At 48.1% G+C, this 23,695-nt stretch overlaps 1 protein-coding gene across 1 annotated transcript in view; it reads right to left on the bottom strand.

The window, feature by feature from the left end:
• The window catches only part of LOC147722438 (aromatic-L-amino-acid decarboxylase-like), a 1,636,613-nt gene that overhangs the window by 1,002,526 nt on the left and 610,392 nt on the right, over positions 1 to 23,695 (bottom strand). The gene's annotated exons all lie outside the window — the stretch shown is intronic.

The following is a 23,695-nucleotide window of genomic DNA, read 5'->3' as shown; positions in this document are numbered from 1 at the left end:
GCATTCAAAAAACACCTGAAAACCCACTTATTCAAGAGTGCAATCTAGGATGTTTTCTCTGGGTTCTGCTGTCTGCCTTACTTTTTTCCCGCGCCAGGATACTCTCCAGTAACGGAGCGCGCTATAAAATGGTTTATACTATACTATACTATATGAAACAGAGCTCTCTAGCCTAGAGACGTCTGCCCGATCGAGATTCAGCATTATGACTTTGAATTTTTACTAATGAATGCAAGGAGAAAATAAGAGCAATACAGATGAAATATGTCAAATGAAAATCCCCCCAACTCTCCCTCACCCGTCGCACTAACAGCCTCGTAAATAGCAGCCTAGTTGTAAATTACGCTCCATTACCACTCGCTCCAGAAACTTAAATACTAAAGAACAACCTCTTGTACCAGTGAGGAATCATCAATCCGGGTGGAGGTGTTCCGGCACAGCGACTGGCTCAAGCAGCAGGCCCCGATAGTCTGCCCAGCGCTTCCACACTTTAAAGTGCTTTTGGGGCACCCTCTTGTAATGAAAATAAGAAGTTTCAGGCCCATGCAGAAGTCCAGTCCCTTCTTCCATTTCAACACCAAAGGTGGCGCCGGCGCTTTCCATGCCCTAGCAATGTCCCTTTTAGCTAACGTAAACCCCAACAGCATAAGATGGCAATTATAGACATTGTCCCAAATTCTATCCATAACATATAAAAGCACCAGTTTCGGCGAATGGGACAAGTCCCAGTCCAGCACTTCAGAAAGACAGATCACCAGCCCTCTCCAGAACCGTGACAAAGAGAGATAGTGCCAAACCTTGTGCATCAAGGTCCCCTCCTCCTGCTCGCATCTAAGACATATAGGGGAGGCCACCTATCCCGCTCTCCACTGCCGGACCCGCGTAAAGTAGACCCGGTGCAGATATTTAAGCTGAACTAGGTGAAGCCACACCACTATGGCCGCCTCCCCGGGGGGAGGCAAGGGCCTCGGTCCTTCATAAAGTGGACACACATCTTCCTCCCAGGCCCCTTTGAGCTTCAGTAGTGTGGGGGAGCTGTGTGTCACCAGGGTTTGGTAGATCTTAGATATTTTATGATCTTGGAGGTCCCCCACAAACACCTTCGCTTCTATCGGGCTAAACTCCGCAAAATACTCCAGGCCCTCTAAGCTAGAGGAAAGGGTGTGCCAAAACTGTAAGTATTTGTAGAATTGGGTTTTTAGCATCTGAAAATTCCTTTGAAGGTCTTGAAAGGACCTCAGAGACAACCCCGCATGACGTCCCCCCAGGGTAGAGATACCAATGTTGTCCCATCCACGGAACCCTAGCAGAGTAGCCAATTGCGGCATGCAGCTATTGTTCCATAGGGGAGTCTCCTGTGCCAGTGTATTCCACCACCCCATCCTCAGCTTGTCACCAGAGCTGAAAGACCACCTGCATTGCCGGCGGCAGGGATCTACGCACCAGTGCTGAATACAGATTCATATGAAGGGAGAGATCCCCCATAAGGCACCGCTTCACAGCACATGCAGGGTCATCTCTATCCCCATACCACTACTCATTCAAGACAAGCAGGTGCGAAGCCATTTATTACGGTCAGAGGTCACCAGTCCACCACAGTACGTGGAAAGGAGCCCAAAGCCGCATTAACCTGCCTAAACCATCTAGGAGGAATTGGATAGGGGTGGTTCTGCAACTGATACAGCAAGGGGAAGCGAAACCATCTTAAAAATGGCTGATCGGTCTGCACGCGCTCCCAGACCAGAGCCAAATTCCGCTCCTATGCCACAGTAGGTGATTCCAATAAAAAGACCCCAAGATACTTCATCTCGCTGGTAACATCCCTGACCGACCAGGCCCAGGAGCCCAGGCCCGACACATCCCCCATGGACCACAGGATAGACTTGCTGGGATTCAAATAGAGGCCCGATAACTCCCCGAAGATCTGCATTATACGAAAGCAGCCCCGGCCCGTCCTGTCCACGTTCGTAAGCAAAAATAAAACGTCATCAGCGTAAAAGGCAATACAATCTGACAAGCCATGCGCCCAGTCGAAGTCGGTCACCTGCGCATCCATGTGCACCCAACCAGCCAAATGTTCAACCAGCAGATCAAACAAGTAGGGAGACAACGGGCATCCCTGCTGGGTACCCCTGCCCAGCGAAAAAGTGGAGGGTGAAGCCTGTGACGCGTACCGCCGCAGTAAGATCAGTGTAGAGTAAGGACAAGTAGGACAGGAAGAGCAGACCAAGATTTGACCTGAGTAAAAGAGCGAAAAGGTAAACCTAGCTAAGGAAGTCAAACGCTTTGTCCATATATGCCAAGAGGAGCGCCGCCCACATGCCGAGCCCCCGGATATCAGCCACTGCCACCTGTTCATGATGGATATTATGTCTTGTCGCCCTCTGAGGCATAAACCTGACCTGATCTAGGTCGACTAAGGTGATGATGTGAGACCGCAAGCGATTGGCTAGTGCCTTGGCCAGTATCTTGGCCTCCAATTTTAGAAACAAAATGGGACAATAGGAGACGTGATGGTCTGGGGGTCTACCGGGCTTATGAAACACCACCACCTCTGCGTGTCTCCAATGTGGAGGAAGATCACCCCGCTCGCGGTTCTCCTCCACCACCCACAGTTAATGGGGTCCAAGCTGCAGGAAGCATTTCCTAAAAAATTCACAGGGAAACCCATTTGGCCCCAGGCCTTACCCGAATGGAGTTCTCCCAAGGCGTCACCCATCTCCTCCTCTGTGAGCGGCACTCGCCTCATCAGACTGAGCCCGCAGCGGGAGGTCATCCAAAAACTGGCCTATCACGTCCTCATGAAGGCATTCTCTGGGGACATACAACTCCTCAGAATAGGAGGAGAAACTCTCAGCAATGTCAAGGGTATCTGTGAGGGGCCTTCCAGTCGGGTCAATATTACTGGGAAGGGGTTGGGCATGAAACTTCTCCTGGCACAACCGATGAAGCATCTTGCTGGATTTGTCTCCAAATTGGTAAACCCTACTACACGTCACCAACTAAATAAGACGGGCCTCATCCCTAAGAAGAGCTGCATAGTTCTGTTGCGCCAGCAGCAACTGTTGCCGTATATGTTCACCCCCCTCGCCCCAACTATGATGTTCAAGCTCTGCAATATTAGTCTCTGCCAATAGCAGTGCCTCCCTCTGAGCCCTATGGGCCGCCGTGCAAAAGGAGATGTCAATGCCCCGTAAAGAGGGCTTCAGTGCCTCCCATAGAGGTACAGCATCAGAGACCAACCCAACATTAAGTGTCAAGTATCGGTCAATGGTGTCGTCCAGGCATTCCCAGTAATATGTATCTGGAGATTCCACGTCGAGAGGTGCCAGGGGACGTGCTGCTGTATCCAGCCCATCCGAATCGTCAAAGTAATTGGCCAGTGATCTGAGAGACCCCTCGGAAGGATATCTGCCTCCACTACCCTACCAGCTGCCACACAAGGGAAAAATAGATAATTGAGGTGAGAGTAGGAATTGTGAACCGCAGAGAGATACGTGTAGCCCTGAACCTTCCGGTGCATCCGGCGCCAGGGGTCCACCCAATCAAGCCCAGACACCAAAGAGGAAAGTTTTGTGACCTAGCTAGCAGCCACACCCTCCCCAGGCCTCCAGCGATCCCGGGTCATATCTAGCATGTTGTTCCAGTCGCCCCCAACTATAGACAGACCTTAAGGCATATCTGCTGATAAGGACATGAGCCGCTCCACTAGGCCCAACGAAAGCGGAGGGGAGTATATACACAACCTAGAATCACTGGTTCCTCCGGACCATGCCCTGTGGGAATAAATAGCTCCCCTGGGCATCAGCCCACGTCTTCACATGTGTATATAGGACCCTGTGGTGAATCTTAATCGCCACCTCCCTTGACCCCCTTACAAACCCTGACTGGAACACTTGGACATAGCCATAACGTTGGAGGCAGAGCTCCTTTGAACCCATAAGATGTGTTTCTTGGAGCCTGAGTACAGCGGCATGAGCCCTCTTAGCCTCCTGAAGAACAGCCTCCACTTAAGTTTTTATCCCGGACCCCCCTGACATTCCAGCTCACGATAAGCTAGTGCTGCATACAAGGAGACCTAATTACACTGTAGCAAAGTGCGACGTGTTGAGAAAAACACAAACAAAAATAACCCAACAATCCCCCCACCCAATACTTCAAGAGCGACAAAGCATCTGTCGTCACGGCGAGTGTCGCCCGCAGACCCCAAAAGGCAGTCCGGGTCAGCTTGACCAATGGATCCACAAGTTACAGCCCAAAATCAGCAGACCCCCACTCCGTCAGAAGGTCCAACAGAGAAGCCGGCCCGCACATGGACTCCTCCGATCCAAACAGTAATGTCAAAGTTACAGAGGACTGCAATCTCCCCCACCAATTAGGAAGCCATTGTAGTCTGCTGATAGGCTGAGCCAGCCCGGGAGGATGTACTGCAGGAGCGTGATCGACAATTAGACCTGGAGCGCTTGCGATCTTTGGGCTTTGTGACGGGCTGCCCACGATCTGCCTCTCTGGAAGAAGAATCGGACTCGCTCCGAGGAGGCGTATGGGGATGCAGTTGCACTGTCTCATCTGTCCACTGAAACACCTCCTCCGGTGAATCATAGATATGCATGTGGGATCGATACACCACTCACAACCGGGCAGGGTACAACAGCGTGTGTGGAAGCTTAAGATTACGAAGTCGAGCCTTGGCTGCCAAAAAGGACTGCTGCCGCTTCTGAACCAACTTCATATAGTCAGGGAAAATTAATATGCATGCAATATCAAAGAGCAGATTTTCCTTTTCCCTGGCCTGTTTGTGTATTACATTGCGGTCATGATAGTTTAGCAGCTTTGCAATAACTGGTCTTGGGCGGGCACCAGGTGGAGGCTTCTGCACGAGAGTCCTGTGGGCACGATCAATGATAAAACAATGGGACAGGGACTCCGGGGGGAGCCAGCTCTCCATCCACTGAGTGAGGAACCGTTCCATGTCCCCCCTTTGCACCCATTCGGAAAGCTCAAAAAGCAGAGGTTGTTGCACTGTGCCAGGCCAGGCACTCCGTATACTCCATGCTCGTCACCAAGCCCCGCTGGGAAGTCTCGAGGGCATCCACCCGCATCTGCAAGCTGGCGAACTCGTCCTCCACTCCAGAGATGCACGGTTTCATTTTCGTTTTCGTAATACGGGCCACAGCATTCCGCACGTCCTGCCGAAGGAGCATGACACCGAGCCAACCGCCGCAATTTTAGCATCAAGGACATCTCTGGACTGAGTAATAGCAGCCATGAGCGCAGCATTGTCCGGAATATCTGGTGTAGCCCCCTGAGATCCTCCAAGCACCGCCACGGCAGCCTTGGTGGCCGTATATTTGTCCAGCGTGCGTTCATCCTTTTCTTGACCGATACCCAGGCACTGTCTTTTCTGCCTGGAAAGTTAGCAGGCTTAGGCCTATGAGTTTTCTCTTTGCAGGGACTGTCCTCTTCCTCTCAAGAGGATTGATTTCAAGGATTGGTCTGACTACCAAGGACTTTTTTACCTTTGTCCACGATTGGCACTTGTTGCTCTGATACTCTGTTTATCTATAATAACTCAACTACTAACAGCTAGAGTCAAGGTTGGTGATCTGGCCTAGGTTCTACATTGTTTTCCCCATTTCCTAATGAACAAGAACCTCCCAGGTCCATAGCAGTCTCTCCATCCCGTCTCGTCCTGTTTCAGAACATTTTACAAGAAGTGGTATTCCCATCAACTTAAACTATTTATTTAGTGTGTGCCATTATATCTTTTATGGTCTGCCTGCACAAAGCTCAATGGTAGCATAACTCCTATGCACTTCCAAATGGGGTTTGCATGAACTGTGGGGGCCTACTGTGGAAATTGAAAATAATTTGTTTGCATAGGCTGAAGCCATCTTGTCTGTGGCATCCATTTTTTAGCTATGTAATTCTTCTGTCTTCCCTGCTGCTTGCCCTTCTATTCTGCTTGAGTCATCAACTTTAGTTAATTCCTTCTGTACTGAGCCAAAGCAATGTATGTGCTGCGAAAAGGCCTGTAGCTGCTGCAATGCACCTGGTTAAAGGTGTAACTGTCAGATATTTTGTGCTGCTGTGAACAGACCTGTTCCCCCTCCCACTTTGCTGACTAAGTGATTACTCATCTGCCCATGTCTGGCTGGAATTATTTCTGTGTATGCCTGTACCTTCTATTTGTATCTACATGCTTACTCTGCAACAAACTCTGTAATATAAGCACTATGGACTGTGTATTCAATGTACTACCTCCTGGAACACTTGAAGATGTTGTATGGACGTAGTCCAACTCATGAGTGATTAATAAACTTGTTCTTTGAATTCCAGCTTCAGTGCCAATCTTTATTTTGTTGGTCTATGGAGCCGTAAACAAGATAAGGGTGAACCCTGCACTGATGTGCTCATTAGAAGGCACATTTCTACAGTTGGCGCCCGACACGTGGGTCCTCATCGGAGACGTGGCCGTTCAAAGGAGTGGTCTTGATGGAAGAGTGGAATTTTGCTGAGGAGACATCCTGCATGAGGAGATCCTTGTCCTTGCAGCCAAAGTGATTGTTCCAGTTTTCTTGATTTGACCCTCCAAGTGGTGGCCAGTCCCGACTGAGGTATTCTTTGGCGCTGAAGCGGCACTTTTGATTTGCTAGGCCAAGATTCTGGTTTTGTTTGCTTGATTTATTTTTTTGCAAAAGATAAAGGCAGGTAATGTGGAGATTTTGTTCTCTACTTTTGAATATTTCAGAAAAATGATATTTTACAAAAATTTAGTAGCATGCCTGTTTCCAGCACACTCCGTAGGCTGTGTTGTTGTCTTGGAGGTACCAAAATGGATTTAGACAGAAGTCAGCAAGCTTCCCCAGAGTGGACACCTAATAGGCATATTGTACATTAAATACAGTATTTCTTCCATAATGAATAGTACACTGTGGAACACATATACGAAAAAGGATCCTCATCTCAAATGGCCAGTAAATGGGTCATTTGACTTTAAAAAGATTCAATATGTAGATCAGTGTTTGTTTAAAAGTTGACATGATATGTTTGACTGTGTACGAATGAGGGAGAAAGAAGTGCAAGAGAAAGAGAGGAAAGAAGAAGCTATAGTAGAAAAAGAACAGCGTAAAACAATTTATCAAAAAGCATTGGTATTAAAAAATAAAGTGATAAAGGCAATAAAAGAAACAGAGGAAAGAGGGCGTTGTTTAAGGATAACTGGCCAGTGCCCTATTATCCGCCTGATTTAGTTCATATCCCAGTGCAAAAAGAAGTTCTAGGGACAGACAATGATCCTAGTGATAGTGTAGTTGCTGTGAAACCAATGTGTGAAGCTCCGCCTCATTATGTTCCCCCAAAGGGTGAGGGCAAAAATGATAATAAAACTTCAGATGATGCAAAGGGATATTTTGTCTATAATTAGGTCTATACTCCTTGGAGTAGAGCAGACGTTATGGCTCTTAAGACTGCTTTGCCTGACCCACGGAAAAATCTGGCTGCTTTCTATGAAGAAAAAGAAGGAGCCATTAGTTCCTGGACTATGACCTTGCCCGATATTGATATGTTTTTTGGACTTATTTTGACCCCTGATATGTGGAGAACAATTCGGAAAATAGAGGATAATGTAGCATATGGTGATACTTGAGTGCATTTAGAAGAAATAGATGCGCTAGGGAGCCTGCTCAGAAACCACAACAGGAGATATTGGATCTTCCCAAAGCTATTGTGACTAAGTTAAAAACTCTCATATCCCCTAAGAAAATAGATTGGACGTTGGGGTCTTGTAAACAGAAAGCAGATGAGTCAGTTTCTGATTTCTTTACACAATTTGAAGATACATTCCATGACTTTAGTGGGCAGTAATTGACAGCTGACACGGGTAAGTATTTTTTCACCGACAAATTTGTCGCTAAAATGTTGCCAGAAATAGCTAGTCACCTCAAGGGCAGTGAGAGTTTATGGACTACGTCTTCCCCAGTCTACCTTTTGACTATGGCCCAGTATTATGAGCTTCAGGAATTAGAAGCGAAGGTGTCATGTTCAGCCAGACTGACTAACCTGGATATCCGGTACAGCAGGAGCGAGGCCGAAGCTAACTTCCTTCCTCCCTAGACACGGTACCACAGGCGAGCGTAAGACCAACACTCGCATATAGGACCCTACCCAGGGAAGGGGAAAAGTGGATAAATAAAATATAAAGAAGTGGCAGCCAGAAACCATCTACAGGACTTGACAGCAGGAGAAAACGCCAAACGTAGAGGTTGTAGATAGATACCTGCACAGGGATACAAGAGCAAGACAGTTACCCTTTACCCTACCACACTCTACCTTTCTTTGTATTTTATAGGAGGACTGACACTTACTCAATAAGGCTTCCACTCTCGCATAGGAAAAAGAAGGCAAAATAGGAAAAATAAAGTAAAAGAAAAGAAGAAAGGATCTGCCCAAGACCCTTATATCCAGAAAGAAGCAAAAGGCTTCTAAAGTAATCTTCTGCGATGCCACAGGCTGGTTTCCCAAACAATAAGATCAAGGTTCCTTTAGAATGTTCCAAATGCCAGACTCAAAAACCCAAGGTTACAGAGTTCTGTATCCGAGCCACTCAACAGCTCTTTAGAATTCCAAAAATGTTCAGCAAGGTACCAATGCCAAAAAACAACTTATGTCAATAATTAAGTCTTTGCAAAAATAACCAGAAGAGTTTCCAAAACACTCTTCTTTACTAGCAACCCGCTAGAATACACACTGAAGAATGACGGTAACGGGAGAAGGTTTAGAGTTAAAGCTGCAAACTCCGGATACCGTAATCCTGATCCAGGGCACAACGTGTTACCCCAGCTCACCACACTGCTCTCTGTGTCAGCGCGGCTCCCCAACGCTGCTTCTCTCATCGGCTCCAGCACGGCTCACGGTGTCAGCGCGGCTCCCCAGCGCTGCTTCTCTCATCGGCTCCAATAAATCTCCTGTGGCCAACTCCGGAATACTTCAAGCCACAGGAACAAGCACTGATTCACAGAAGGCTCAGTCCAAACAAAGTACGAGCAAACACAGGTGACAAGCACCGCGGCCGGCGCTGAAGAAGACTAAATAGAAAATGGACAGAACAAATGGACAGAGAGAAAGGACTGCAGCAAGCATTCTGGGATATGTAGTCCCTCTAAAGGGCTTGAATCGTGACAGAAGGGCAAAGAGGATAAGAAGGTAAGAATTTAAAGACAAAAGTTATGTTGGCTCAAGTATATGGTCCATCATTCAGAGGTGGTGGAAGAAGTGGACATTCAGTTTATACCCCTGCTGTACCCCCTTTCTCGTGAGCAATTTTGTCTTCTGATCAGTGTGCTTATTGTAACGTGATTGGACATTGGCGTTCTAAGTGCTCCCTTTTGCGAGGTCAGCAGTATCAACTGGGTAGGGGAAGCATGAGAGGAGGCCCAGGCAATTCAGGACAAAGGGGAGGAATAGGAAATCGTCCCAGGTTTGAGGGAGTTGAACATGGACCAAATGATTCTAATACCATTGATAGACGAAATATCAAATGTCTGATTGTTCGACTGATGGTCTTGGGGATTCTGATTATGCATAAGAATGCCTAAGATGTGGTAAGGAACCGGTTGAGGTCCCAGGAGACCAGAAAGGTCCTTATGTTGCTGCTAATGTTTTGGGCTCTACTGATCAGTTTCTGGTTGATACAGGATCTACTCGTAGTGCTCTGTCTAAAAAATTAGTTCCTAGTGCTCCCCTGTCTGGCGCAATAATAACATCAATAGGATTCGATGGGATACCTACAGCTAGCCCACTGTCACAGCCACTTTCATTTAGTCTTGATAAATTCACTCCAGGATGTCCATTTTTGCTTTTCTCAAACATCCCGGATAATATTGTGGGTATCGATATGCTAAAATATTTTAGTGCTACAATACGTTGTTCCCCAGAAAGTGTGCGTGTTATTTTAAATGTTAACTAGCCAATGGTTGAGAGGTCTTGTCCCATTAAAGAGGATATCGCTCTGGCATCCATACCTAGTACTTTATGGGCTACATCAGATACCGATGAGGGACAAATGTTTGTCCCACCAGTACATATTCAAGTGAAGAAAGGTGTTTCATTGCCTCGATTGCCCCAATAAAAAATATCTCAGGAAGGTGAAGAAGCATTGATGCATATTGTTCAGGACTTGATCAAGGTGGGGGTTGTAGAAGAAGTCCCTTATAACATTCGTACTAGCCCTATCCTTCCTATTTTGAAAAGAGACACTGATACTAAAATTTACAGATTCTTTATTGGTTTACAAGAGGTTAACAAAATTGTGGTGCCCCAATACCCAGTAATCTCTGACATCAATCTCTATTCATCCTGACAGCCGTTATTTGTTCGGCTTCACTTTGAATATTAGGTCATACAGATTCTGTAGAGCTCCACAAGGGGATACAGAGAGTCCTAGCATTTATAGTTAGGCATTGAAAAGGCAGCTTGATTCTTTTCCTGTACCGAAAGGAGTGGCTCTTATTCAATATGTCATCTTGTTGGCTGCCGATACCCCTGAACAGTGTAAAGAAGAAACACTGTCCTTGTTATCATTTCTTGCCTCTCAATCACAAAGTCTCACAGAAGATATTGCAATTTTGTAGACAGCAGGTTACCTATTTAGGTCACTTCCTGCCTAAGGAGGGACATGCACTCACACCAGATCACATTCAGACCATTTTAGACACTCCTATGCCCCGTACTGTAAGGATATCCATGCACTGATTGGCCTGACTTCTTTCTGTAGGCAGTGGATCCCTAGTTTTTCGTACATTTTTAAATCCTCTTTGGCCCTTTTGACTAAAGACACTCCGATGCCTCTCCCATGGCCTACTGAATGCCAGAATACCTTTCAACAGCTACGTCAAGCTCTTTGTTCTCACCCGGCCCTGATTACTCTTGGAGTTCCGCAAGGGTCAGCACTATCTCCCACGCTCTTTAACTTGTTCATGGAGCCTCTGACAGAAATCTTGAAATCATCCAACATTCATTATCACATGTACGTGGACGATACTCAACTTTACCTGAAGATCGCTTCTGCCGAGGACGTTCAATCCTTCAACTTAATCCTGTTGGAAACACAATGCTGGCTGACACGCAATCACCTGAAGCTTAACCTCATAGCTGCTATTACACATTCCTCCCCAGTGCTGCGCTGTCCATTAGAACTAGTGCTGAATGGACGTTCAATGGTCGTGCGCAGCACTGGGGAGGTAGCGCTGCTGACGACCATTGGCCGTCAGCAGCACTTAAGGGGTTAATGCTTTAAAAACGGAGTTCCTCCCAATCTCTCCCCATAAAAAATCCCTGGACATGGACCAATGGCTGTCTCAGATTACTGCCTTGAAAAGTAGACCTCACCTTGTGGATTCGGCATCCTCTCTGGGGATCATTTTAGACAAAAGTCTAAATATTCGGAAGCACATCAGTTTCCTCACCAAAGGAGCGAACTTCCAACTCAACATCCCCAGAAAACTCAAACTCTACCTTCCTGCTCCTGACCTTAAGGTTGCAGTGCAAGCCCTAGTGATTTCAAAGCTGGACTATGGAAGTGCTACGCTGTGTGGCTTGCTCAAAATTAAGATGGCTCCTCTTAGGGCTTCCCTCAGTTCTGCTGCTAGGCTCATAACTGGCACAAAAAAGTCAACCATATCTCTCCGGACCTGTTAGCCCTTAATTGACTTCCTTATGAAGCTCGAATACTTTTAAAAATCGCATGCATGGCACACAAAGCCCTCCACTACCAGACTCTGCAATACCTTGTGCAGAAATTGGAGCCCTCATGTGGTTCGAGAGCCTCCAGAAGTGCCAGCACCCTATTACTCAAACCCCATAAATTCAAGAAAAAAAAAACCTACAATCGTGCCTTCTCTGTTATGGCTCCAAGGATCTGGAACCCCCTCCCCCCGAACTCAGGACGAATCCTTCCACGTTCCTCTTCAAGAAAGAAACCAAAAGGCTCCTAATGAAGAAATTCTTACCTCAATCTGGCCTCACCACTTGATGCCGTGGCCTAACCATCAATCCGTGGCCCGGCGGCCTGGACCATTTGAATGTTCGGTCTTTTCATGTCTGTGAATATTCGCTTTGTATATTATGGCCTTGACATTTTATGACTCAGGAGAATATTTGATCACTTTTGACTGTAAAATTTTTGCTGTGCTTACCATGTTGGACATTTAAGGGTCATGAGGATTTTCAGACACCTATGACTATGTAATTATCACTTTGTTTATTTTCTCCTGCTGCGATATTTTATGTATATGATTCCCTCTCTTTGGTTACTCTTGGTTGTTTACATGTACTCTCTTGCCACATATATTGTAAAGTGCTCTGATACCTCTGGTGATCATGTTCACGCTATAAAAAACTTTATAAAATAAATAAATAAACCTGTATTAGGAACTCCAGACTACACTAAGACTTTCACACTCTATGTACACAAGGGGGAAGGTTGCGCCCTCTCAGTTTTAGGTTTAAATCTTTTTATTATTGAAAGACAGTGCAATGTAGTACAATAAGCAGTGTGGTTACACCAGATACGAGTAGTAATCCTCAGCGGAGGCATGATGTTCAATGCAATACTGGCAATAACAGCAATGTCCAACCTGTCGGAGATGAAAATGCACTGAACCAAGGAAATATTAGAACTAGAAAAATCCAAGAAAAACTTCCCCCTGCCCTTAGTCCAACCCCCCTTTCAAACCCCCCTCTGTCCCCCTCCCCTCACCAAGTCCAGAGCTCCCATCAGTCTCCCTACGGCTAAACCGTTCAACTTCTGAGCGTCTCATGCCTCGAGTACCTAGGGGTCCGTAGCTATGGGTGCCATCAAGTGCAATAATCTGAGATATCTAGGACAAGTTATCTCTGTGAATTCAGTCAGAAGTAGGGCTCTAAATGGCTGCCAGAGTTCCTCAAATTGTTCCCCTTTCCCTGCTGCGGTGAGTGACAGCTTCTCCATACCCAACACATGCCACATCCGGTGGAGCCAGCCTGTGGTGGTAGGGATGTTGGTGGTACGCCAGTGTGTAAGGATGTTCTGCAGAGCAGACCCAAGGGCTATGGCCATTTGATGGCCCCTACGAGAGTGCAGTGGGTAAGTTAGTGCATTGGGAAGGCCCAGCAGAATATAAGCGGGAAAGCGGCGTATTTCTGTCTGGAAGTGTGCGTCTACTTCATCTAAGATGTGTGTTCAGTATGATTGGATGAGCGGGCAATCCCACAAAATGTGTACCAAAGTTCCGGTGTGCCCACAACCCCTCCAGCAGAGCTTATTTTTTAAAGGATCCATTTCGGATAGCCTCTCAGGGGTGTAGATATTTTTGTGAATGTCTCGGTGAGACCCATGTGGTACGCTGAGTGCCTAGCCCTCTACGCAATGTTCCCCCGTTTGTTATGACTCAGGGACCTACCCAGTTCTTTTTCCCATCGTACCCTGCCCGGATTGTAGATGTGCGTGGTTGGCGTGTGAATTAGTTTATAAAGGTCTGAGATGAGCTTGGAGTTGGAAGTGCCTGAGAAGAGCCAACGCTCATACGGAGTGAATTTCCTATCGGCCGATGCTCGGACTTGCGGCTGCAAAGCCCAGGGACGCACCTGCAAGTATCTCATACGCTCGGTTTCGGGGAGGCTATATAATTGTTTAAACAGCTGGAAAGGAAGCACCCCTTCCGATCTGTATATATGATACAGTAAGCGGCAACCTGCCGGCCTCCAGTGTGCAAAGACCCCTTTAGCAACTCCGGGGATGAAGTCAGGGCTGTCCACCAGGGGTGTGAGTGGAGAGGGGAATGTAGTCAAGCCATGAAGTGTGTTAGTTGCATCCCAGACTTCTAGGGGAACCCGGGTGATTGAGGACGCATAGAGGTTGGCCGGCCTATAAGCTCGAGGTAGAAACGGTATCTCCTGCAACAGGCGCCCCGCAACCGCCTGATCCTGAAAGAGCCAGTGTTTGTCGGACTCCCACTTGCTCTATTCCACCAAATAGCGCAATTGGGCTGCTTGGTAGTATTTATACAGGTCAGGAATGCCCAAACCTCCCTCCTCAGGAGCCAAAGTGGCGAGCGTTCTCTTCAACCGGGGTTTCCGACCCTGCCAAATAAATTTGGCTAGGTCCGATTGGGTTTGTCGTATCCAGCCCACTGGAGGCCGAAGTGGTAGGGCATGAAAGAAATATAAAATTTGCGGCAGGACTGTCATCTTCACTGCCGCAATGCGACCCAGCCAGGATAGGGGAAGATGTCTCCACCGATCTATCTCTCCTTGGATGCGAGTGCGCAGAGTAGTGTAGTTGGCCGTGACCATTATGGTCAGGGTCGGGGCGAGCTGAATTCCCAAATATGGAACTGTATCTGTAGCCCATTGAACGGGTAGAAGGGTCTGCAGATAAGCTTGTGTCGAGGCTGTAAGGGACAGGTCTAATGCTATAGATTTGTCCATGTTCATCTTGAATCCGGACACCGTAGCAAACGCCTCAAACTCAGCAACGCACGCCTGCAGCGCCGTCCGCGGATGATCCAGGGTAAGAAGGACATCATCCGCATAGAGGCTGATAGTATGAAGATCACCGCCGAATTTGATGCTAAGAGCATCCTGACGTTGCCGGATCCGATAAGTGAGGGGTTCCATGTAGAGGGCGAAGAGGAGTGGCGACAGTGAGCACCCCTGTCTCGTCTCTCTCTCGATGGAGAACGCGGTCGATGTATAGCCATTGACTCTCACCACTGCGGAGGGCGCGCTGCAGCAGTCGAAGATTAGGGCTTGAAATTTCTCCCCTATCCCTAACTTGGCTAGTACAATTTCCAGGTAGGTCCAGTGAACACGGTCGAACGCCTTCTCAGCGTCGACCTCCAATATCATGTATTCCCCAGGTATTCTGGAAGCTTTTTCGATCAGGTGGGCTACTTTCTTTGTGTTGTCAACTGTCTGCCAGTCAGGGACAAAGCCCGCTTGATCGGGATCTACTAAGCCTGGCAGATGGGTGGCCAGACGCGTGGCAAGGATGCCAGTGTATAGTTTGAGGTCAACATTAAGGAGGGAAATTGGTTGATACGCCCCACATTTAGTTCTGTCCTTCCCTGGCTTTGGAATGACCGAGATAGAGGCACGTAGGAGATCTGGTGGGATGGCTCCTGGGTCCGCGAATGAATTAAATAGGCGAGTGAGCAACGGCGCTAGGGCGGTACAGAAGGTCTTGTAAAAGGAGGAGGAATACCCGTCTGGCACAGGCGCCTTCCCCACCTTGAGACGCGCTATTGCAGTGATCACCTCTTCGATGCAGATTTCTCTCTCTAACCATTCCGACTGTTCCGGTGCCAGAGATGAGAGTGTGACCGAGTCCAGATACCTAGTTGCGGCAGTGACATTCTGAGGCGTGCCTTCGTAAGGGTTAGCATAAAAGTCTCGGAACGTCTCTACTATTTGCGCATCCTCCAATACAGTAGACCCGTTAGTGCGCGTGATTTCCTTTATTTTTTATGGTGCCGGGCTATTCTGAGCTGATTGGCCAGTAACCTCCCACACCGGTCCCCGTCGGTGTAATAGGCGTGTTTCAGCCTCAGTGCCGCATATTCTGCCCGGTCGGTATCGAGAGCCGCAAGGTGACCGCGCGCCACCTTGAGCTGTTTCCAGACTCTCGGGGCCCCCGTCCGCTGGTGCATGCGTTCGAGTTCCTGCACCTTTAGAGTGAGTTCCTCTCTTTTTTCTTTTCGCATTCAGTTGTCGGCCGAGGAAATTGCAATAAATACTCCCCGAAGGACAGCTTTCAATGCAGCCCGCTGGGTTGCTAGCGTGGTGTCTGAGCTCGTGTGGTGCTGTAGGAAGTCTTGCATGGATTCCTGAACCTGTTTCACCACATCCCGTCTGTGCAAGAGCGTGTCTCGGAGTCGCCACACTCTAGGAGACGGTGGAGACGGCGGGGTGGTAACAGTCATGGAGACCGAGGCATGATCCGACAAGGATATGACTCCCATCTCGGCCGACGAGGTGAGTGAACTAACCAGACTCGCCACTAAAAGGTGATCTATGCGCGCGTACGATTTGTGTGCAGCAGAGAGCAGAGTAGTGGGAGTATTCTCTTTCCACTGGGTGCTGCTGCCGCCACAGATCGTGTAAATCAAGGTCCCGTAGACTGTCAGTGCAAGTGGCCGAGAGGCTTCTAGCGTGAAAGGTGCGTGGGGAAGACCGGTCTAAGGTTGCGTCAAACACAACATTCAAGTCCCCGCCTATTATAATGAGTCTATCTGAAGTAGCCGCTATTTCTGTGAGGGCAGTGTGTAGGAATTTCTCCTGACCTTCATAGGGACTGTACAAAGAGCCTATTGTGAAAGTCACTCCCCCCAAGACCACGCGGTACACCAGGAGTCTGCCCCTTATCTCTGCTATTTTGTGGAGGACTTCCCCCTTGAAATGTCTTGCTATTAGAAGTGCTACCCCGGCAGTTTTAGTGGTCCCGCAGGAGAAGTATTGTCCCGGGAACGCTTGTGAGCGAAGCCTGTGACAATCCCGGGCCAGCAGGTGCGTCTCTTGGAGGAGGCAGATATCCGCGTGTGTACTTTCCAAAGAGGAGAGGATCGCTCGCCTTTTAACCGGGTTGTTGAGTCCCCGCACATTGAGTGTCAATACTTTAAAGGTGTTTGGCATTGTGATGTGTGAGGTGGTGGGATGAGGCTATGGCATCCGGCAAGCGACCCATAGCAATGAATAAAAAGGCTTCCCCCCGGACTGCAAATTCCGAGCAGTGTTGAGATGTAACCAATGTGTGTATACAAGAATTGAGCTCTGGACTACCCCCCCAACCCCTCCCCAACTCCCACTTGACTCCCTCCCTAACCCCAACTGGCAAGTCCCCAAAGAACAAAATTGTCCTGGACCGGTCACAAGTTCGTGGAGGCCCATAAGTCAGGTCAGTATTGGGAAACGTGGCGCTGGCGACCTTGAAGCCCCTAGTCCCAGGTCAGTCAACTCGTAGCCCAGACCTGTGGAAGTTCAACGTGGAGGAATGTGGCAGTAGCAGCCCTAATGGCTCCCCGGCCTCTCCCCCCCCTTTGCGAATATAATGCATTAAATCAACCCCCAAACCTCAATGTGTCAATCAGAGCTCGATGTGTCCTTGACCACCTTTTGGATAGCCGCCACCTGTTCCTGGGCCACTGTCTCAGAGTCGAGTTTGAGGCCCTTCTTGGGATGGCATATATATCGGAAAACAATGGTTCCAGTGGCACAATAAATGTATGACTAAATAATCAATACAATCTATGTTAATTAATAACAATTAGAGGGTTAAAGGAGGGTGTTCGACAGAGAAACAACTCTACACAGAAGATTTCATTGAATTTTATGTTTCTTTGTTTCATTTTTTCATGTTTTCAACAAACAATAAATACTTGTAGTGTTACAAATTCAAGAGCAAAGTGAACCAAGGTGTGAAGTGAGAACCAAGGAATTACAACAAATATGCAAGACAAATACAAACAGAAGTGAGTATAAGGTTTCTAAAAGGAATAATATTACAAGAAAACGACCAACAATTGATAATAAAGACAATAATTTCTACAATGACTATCAAAAATCATAGGCACTGTTCATAGGGTTCATTTTCTGGGGGCGTCAACTGCGTTTCGACCCACGTAGTATAGGGGGTCTCGTCAGGACTAAGCAATGTGGGACACTGTGAATAAGGAGTGAAGAAAGTATAAGTGTAAGAATACTACTTTTAGCGAAAATATTTAATAGTTATTAGAAGGCAAGAGGGCTGATTACCTAGACGTGTGAATTGCACATAACCTCGATGCTGGTTGGACGGGTGACCACCAATTGTGAATAGAAAAATAAAATGCACTTACAGTGAACCCAGCCGGGTACTGTTGTATGATGTCAAGAAGAAGAACAACAATTAATTTCAAGTATCAATACGTTTTTGGCCCATTATATGTTGAGAGAATTAACATCAACACTTACCACTGTTGTGGTTCAATTTATGGGGCCAGGATCGCCTATGGGATTTACCAGGTTTCAACAGAGCAGGGTAAAGGACTACCTATAAAAATGTATAGCAGGTAATCAGAATTCTATTGTTAAAGTCAATATTTTACTATTCCATATTGCATAATTTAAGTCTTACCAGATTAATTGGAGTAAGTCATGTGCTCAATTGGGAATAACACGCCGTTTGTAAGTTGCAAAATCCAATAATATACGCCGCTTCAAGGAACTGCTCGATCGCAATGCCGAGTCGGGACGGTACCTAAGGAATACGGTACGGTCAGTGTTAATTACGGGCTTGTCAAGCAATGTTATGTCTCCAACGTGCATAAAACAACGCCTTACCCGAATTGAGGGACGTTCTACAATCACCCGGTGGAACCCCAATTTTCTTACTGTTGTGGAAGAGAGGTTACATATCCTCACCATTCTTCCGCCGAATTGAGCCCGTGATTTATAGAATTCACTTTGTCAATCCAATGGCATTCACGCCTTTGCAGTATTTGTGTGATATTTCCGCCATGGTGAATTTGAACATAAACTTGACTTTTTTTCTAATTGCAACACCCGAAATGTAGTGTACTGCATCTGGTGTCCATGTGGGTTGCCCTACATTGGACAAACTCAGCAACCAATTAAAGCTAGAATAAGTCAACATCGCAGTCGCATTAGAAAGTCTGTGCTTACCGCTCCCCTGGTTCAACATTTTCTTGATAAAAAACATACAACTGAAGAAATTAAATGGCAGGTGATCGATTTTGCGAAGTTACCGGAGAGAGGCGGAAATATCACACAAATACTGCAAAGGCGTGAATGCCATTGGATTGACAAAGTGAATTCTATAAATCAGGGGCTCAATTCAGCGGAAGAATGGCGAGGATATGTAACCTCTCTTCCACAACAGTAAGAAAATTGGGGTTATAAATCCGATTGAAGGTTGTCTGAGATTATAATTTTGGGCAGCTATTTATATATTATATTGATGGGACAAATGTTAAATCATTGTACATATGGTATTGTATGTAATAGCCTTGAATTGCTTTCTTGAAAATGGCCGCAATAACTCCTGTGCTCTTTATAATAACATGTATGCACAATGAGATGTAATCTCTAATGTATCAAACTAACTTCGATTGTTTTCTACACAATAATGTTGATGGTGTCCTCTTGAAAACTGTCGTATTGAATTGTTTTACTACAATATGCATGTACACTGATATGCAAATTTTAATTGTATCTATAACAATTGTGGTCTTTCTGGTTTAATAATTATTGCCTTAATGTTATTTCTTTTGCGATGTCACGAGCATGGCTGTTTATTTTGAACAAATGATCCATTACTCTGGGCTCTTCCGTGTCCCTGTTGAGTCCTTCTTCTAAGGTGATGATCGAACCTTCGCTCTCCTCACTCCCCTGCGTCCACCAAGTAAATATACGTAATTGCCCGGCGCTCATTCTAGACTGATTCCGGATCGCGGAAGTTCCACCGGGTGATTGTAGAACGTCCTTCAATTCGGGTAAGGCATTGTTTTATGCAGGTTGGAGACATAACACTGCTTGACAAGCCCGTAATTAACACTGACCGTACCGTATTCCTTAGGTACCGTCCCGACTCGGCATTGCGATTGAGCAGTTCCTTGAAGCGGCGTATATTATTGGATTTTGCAATTTACAAACGGCGTGTTATTCCCAATTGAGCACATGACTTACTCCAATTAATCTGGTAAGACTTAAATTATGCAATATGGAATAGTAAAATATTGACTTTAACAATAGAATTCTGATTACCTGCTATACATTTTTGTAGGTAGTCCTTTACCCTGCTCTGTTGAAACCTGGTAAATCCCATAGGCGATCCTGGCCCCATAAATTGAACCACGACAGTGGTAAGTGTTGATGTGAATTCTCTCAACATATAATGGGCCAAAAACGTATTGATACTTGAAATTAATTGTTGTTCTTCTTCTTGGCGCAACATCATACAACAGTACCCGGCTGGGTTCACTGTAAGTGCATTTTATTTTTCTATTCACAATTGGTGGTCACCCGTCCAACCAGCATCGAGGTTATGTGCAATTCACACGTCTAGGTAATCAGCCCTCTTGCCTTCTAATAACTATTAAATATTTTCGCTAAAAGTAGTGTTCTTACACTTATACTTTCTTCACTCCTTATTCACAGTGTCCAACATTGCTTAGGCCTGACGAGACCCCCTATACTACGTGGGTCGAAACGTCGTCGACGCCCCCAGATAACGAACCCTATCAACAGTGCCTATGATTTTTGGTAGTCATTGTAGAAATTATTGTCTTTATTATCAATTGTTGGTCGTTTTCTTGTAATATTATTTCTTTTAGAAACCTTAAACTCACTTCTGTTTGTATTTGTCTTGCATATTTGTTGTAATTCCTTGGTTCTCATTTAACACCTTGGGTCACTTTGCACTTGAATTTGTAACACTACAAGTATTTATTGTTTGTTGAAAAAATGAAAAAATGAAACAAAGAAACATAAAATTCAATGAAATCTTCTGTGTAGAGTTGTTTCTCTGTCGGACACCCTCCTTTAACCCTCTAATTGTTATTAATTAACATAGATTGTATTGATTATTTAGTCATACATTTATTGTGCCACTGGAACCATTGTTTTCCGATATATAGTACTGACCCTGGTTCCTTAGTGGGTAGGGTTCCCTTGTCTTCCTTGTGACTTCTTGGGATGGCGGCATCTCCTTACTCACTGCCACCATCAGATTGTGATGAAGAGGGTCCCTCGTGCAACCGCCGCGGTGATATTCCTCCAGGCGAGTCATCCTCCGCAATGTCGATGCCTAGTAAGGTGCACGTGTCACGGAGGGAGCGCATCTGATGCAGGGCTCCCTGCCATTTGAAGATAATCCAAAATGGATGAACCCAAGAGTATGGTATCCCTTTATCTCGGAAAAAGGACGTGAATGCACGGAAGGATTTCCGCTTCTGAAGCGTGATGGCCAAGAGGTCCTGAAATAAGGCCACCGAGTGACTCCGGAAGCTAAGAGGTTGCTTCTGGCGCGCCTCTCTCAGAATACGCTCTTTCAAAGGGAAAATGGAGAAAGGCCAGAATGTCCAGTGGAGGGGCAGGGGCCCGCCTCGCCAGACCCGCTCTGTGTGCACGGTCAATGCAGACCTCGAAGTCGGCCGGTTCCCCGAGAGTCTCCCTGAAGAGTTCCTGCAGATAGCATGACACGATGTTCCCCTCGGCTTTCAAAGGAACACCCCGCACGCGGATGTTGTTCCTCCGGGAACAGTTTTCAAGGTCCTCTGCATGCGCCTGAAGGTCCACCTGTTGTTCCCGAAGCTGGAGTACCTCCTGCCGCAAAAATCTGACCTCTTCGCTGCGTGCTTGGTCTGCATTCTCCGCAGCCGCCACTCTCTCACCAAGGCCATCCACATCCCTGCACAATCCTCGTTGCTCCCCCGCCAGGTCTTGCTTCAAGGCCCTGAAATCATCTGCCAGGGTATTGAACATGGATTCCAGGAACGCCTTTGTGATAGGGGCACTCCCGTCATCCTGCGCTGTACTGTTGGCCGGAGTAGTGGGCGAAGGGGGTGTGCGGGTCTTGTCCCCCTTCACAGCGCTCTTAGCCAGCATGTCTGGTATCGTGCGGCCTGCTCTGCATCCCACGTTGGCCATAACGAGGGGTGCTGGGTGGGGTGGGGGGTCCCTCCACCAGCCACACAAGCGAAGTGGACGTTCTCTAGGGGCCCAGGCAGAGAAGCAGGAAGCAGGTGGGCGCCGGGGCTCCCCCACCCTGGTGCAGCACCTACCAGGGTTTGTCCTGGCACTGACCAGATGGTGTCGAGCAACGGGATATAAGCAGAAGGGTTTCCACTCACCACCCACCTCGATGTCCTGTAACTCAGTGGGGTTGTCCTCGGGTGGCAAGAGTGGGCAGGGCAGATGTAATGGGCCCCGCCAGGGGGTTCGCCGCTCCCAGCTCTGGTCGCACTCGGCTGCTTCTTCCCCTCGTGGTGTAGGCCTCCACAGGCGTCAGGACCGGGCCCTTGTCACCAACGAAGCCGGGCCAGGTCAGGTAGGTCCCAGCTCTACAATGGTGGGCACGTGTGACTGTCCAGAAGCGGAGGGTGGTGCCAGGGGGGGCGCCTGGCGCGATGCAGCACGCCCGGGCGCCAAGGATGCCAATCCCCCAAGCCGCCGCCAAGCAGACCCAAAGCCGGGGACTCGATTTCCGGGACCGCCGCTCTCCGCTCGCCGCCCGCAGGCAGTCGGACCCCCACGCCTCTGTAGGTGGTGGGCTGAGATGAAGCCACAGGAAGGGGCGCCCCCGGGAGAAGAGTCGTAGGGGCGGGTGCCCCATAGGCCCCAGCAAGGAGTGTGTGTAGCAGGCGGCCAGTAGCGTCTAAGTCTATCCCTCAGGCCTCCCGTATGGCAGCCACACCAGGCGCTGTTCGTGGCGGCCCCCTCCGCACCTTACCAGCAATCGGAAGCAGGCCAGGCGTGTGGCGTTGCAGGGCACGTCAAGCCCCCAGGTCCGTTGGCGTCTCCTCAGCGCTCCGGCCGATTGCCGCTTACAGCAGGCCGCAAAGCATGGGCTTCGAGTTTCCTGGTGGCTCTGCTTCAAGTGCAGGTCTGTGCTGCTCGTTCCCCTCAAGACAGTGAGCCTCGGGCAGCAGCGCTAGTGCATCTGGCGTAGCCTGTGCCTCCGGACACCCCAGACCGGGTCCTCCGCTGCCTCCAGGCCACTGTGGGGTCCCACGCCTTGCTCCGCCTAGGCCCGAGACTGGGGCCTCGATTTTCGCGGCGTGCCGTGCACCGGACGCCGGCTCCCCTACCGTCACCTCCGGGGAATGTCGCTGTCGGCTCATGGACTCGCGGTGCGGGTCGGTCCTCAGCTGTCGCCGTCCACCAGCGCACCCGCCGGCCGGGGCCCATCTCAGAGCTCCGGCTCTGGGTCACCGCTCTGGCTCTCTCTCTGCTCGGCCGGTCGTGCGGCGTGCCCCCGGGTGGAACTCGGTTCTCCGGCGGGGTGGTTATTCGGGCAGCACGGGTGACTGAAGTTCGCCAAAGCCGGGACCTCAGCCTCCTCCAACTGTACCGGGAAGGTGCTGATGCCGAGGGGGATATAACAGCGATAATCAGGGGCTAATCTGGGGTTCAGGGCCGGGGAGTCTCACGATCCGACGTCTGGTCAGGTCGCCATCTTGGCCACGCCCCCTCTCTCAGTTTTAACACAGGCACACAGTGATAAACAAAGTCCTTGTGCATATTTCTCAGCTGTTCTTGATCCACTTGCCTGCGCACTGCCTGGTCGTTGTTGAGTGGTGGCGGCAGCAGCTGTGTCTATACGTAAGAGTGAGGGAAAAGTCTGTTCTGATAGATTGTTTGTGTTAGTACCTCATTCAGTCAATGCCTTGGTAAATCAAACAAAAACACAGCATCTGACTAGTGCCTGTTTGACAGGACATGAATTGACACTTTTGCCCCTCGTATCACGTTGAAAAGATGTTTGACTCCAAATCTTGCTACATTATTGCCACTTCCAGCTACTTGGTCTCAGTCACAAGAGTTGCATGACTGTATATCCCTTACTGCAGAACAAACAAGTTGACATACAAGAAACACCTCCAATGGGAAATTGTGGGTTGATGGGTTTTGCCTGAAGTTGCCTGATGGCACTACATCTGCT

The sequence above is a fragment of the Lissotriton vulgaris genome, chromosome 4_1 (genome assembly GCF_964263255.1).
Source record: "Lissotriton vulgaris chromosome 4_1, aLisVul1.2, whole genome shotgun sequence".
Classification (NCBI taxonomy): Eukaryota; Metazoa; Chordata; class Amphibia; order Caudata; family Salamandridae; genus Lissotriton; species Lissotriton vulgaris.
Note: the sequence above shows the minus strand (reverse complement) of the source record. Positions and strands in the feature narration are given on the sequence as shown.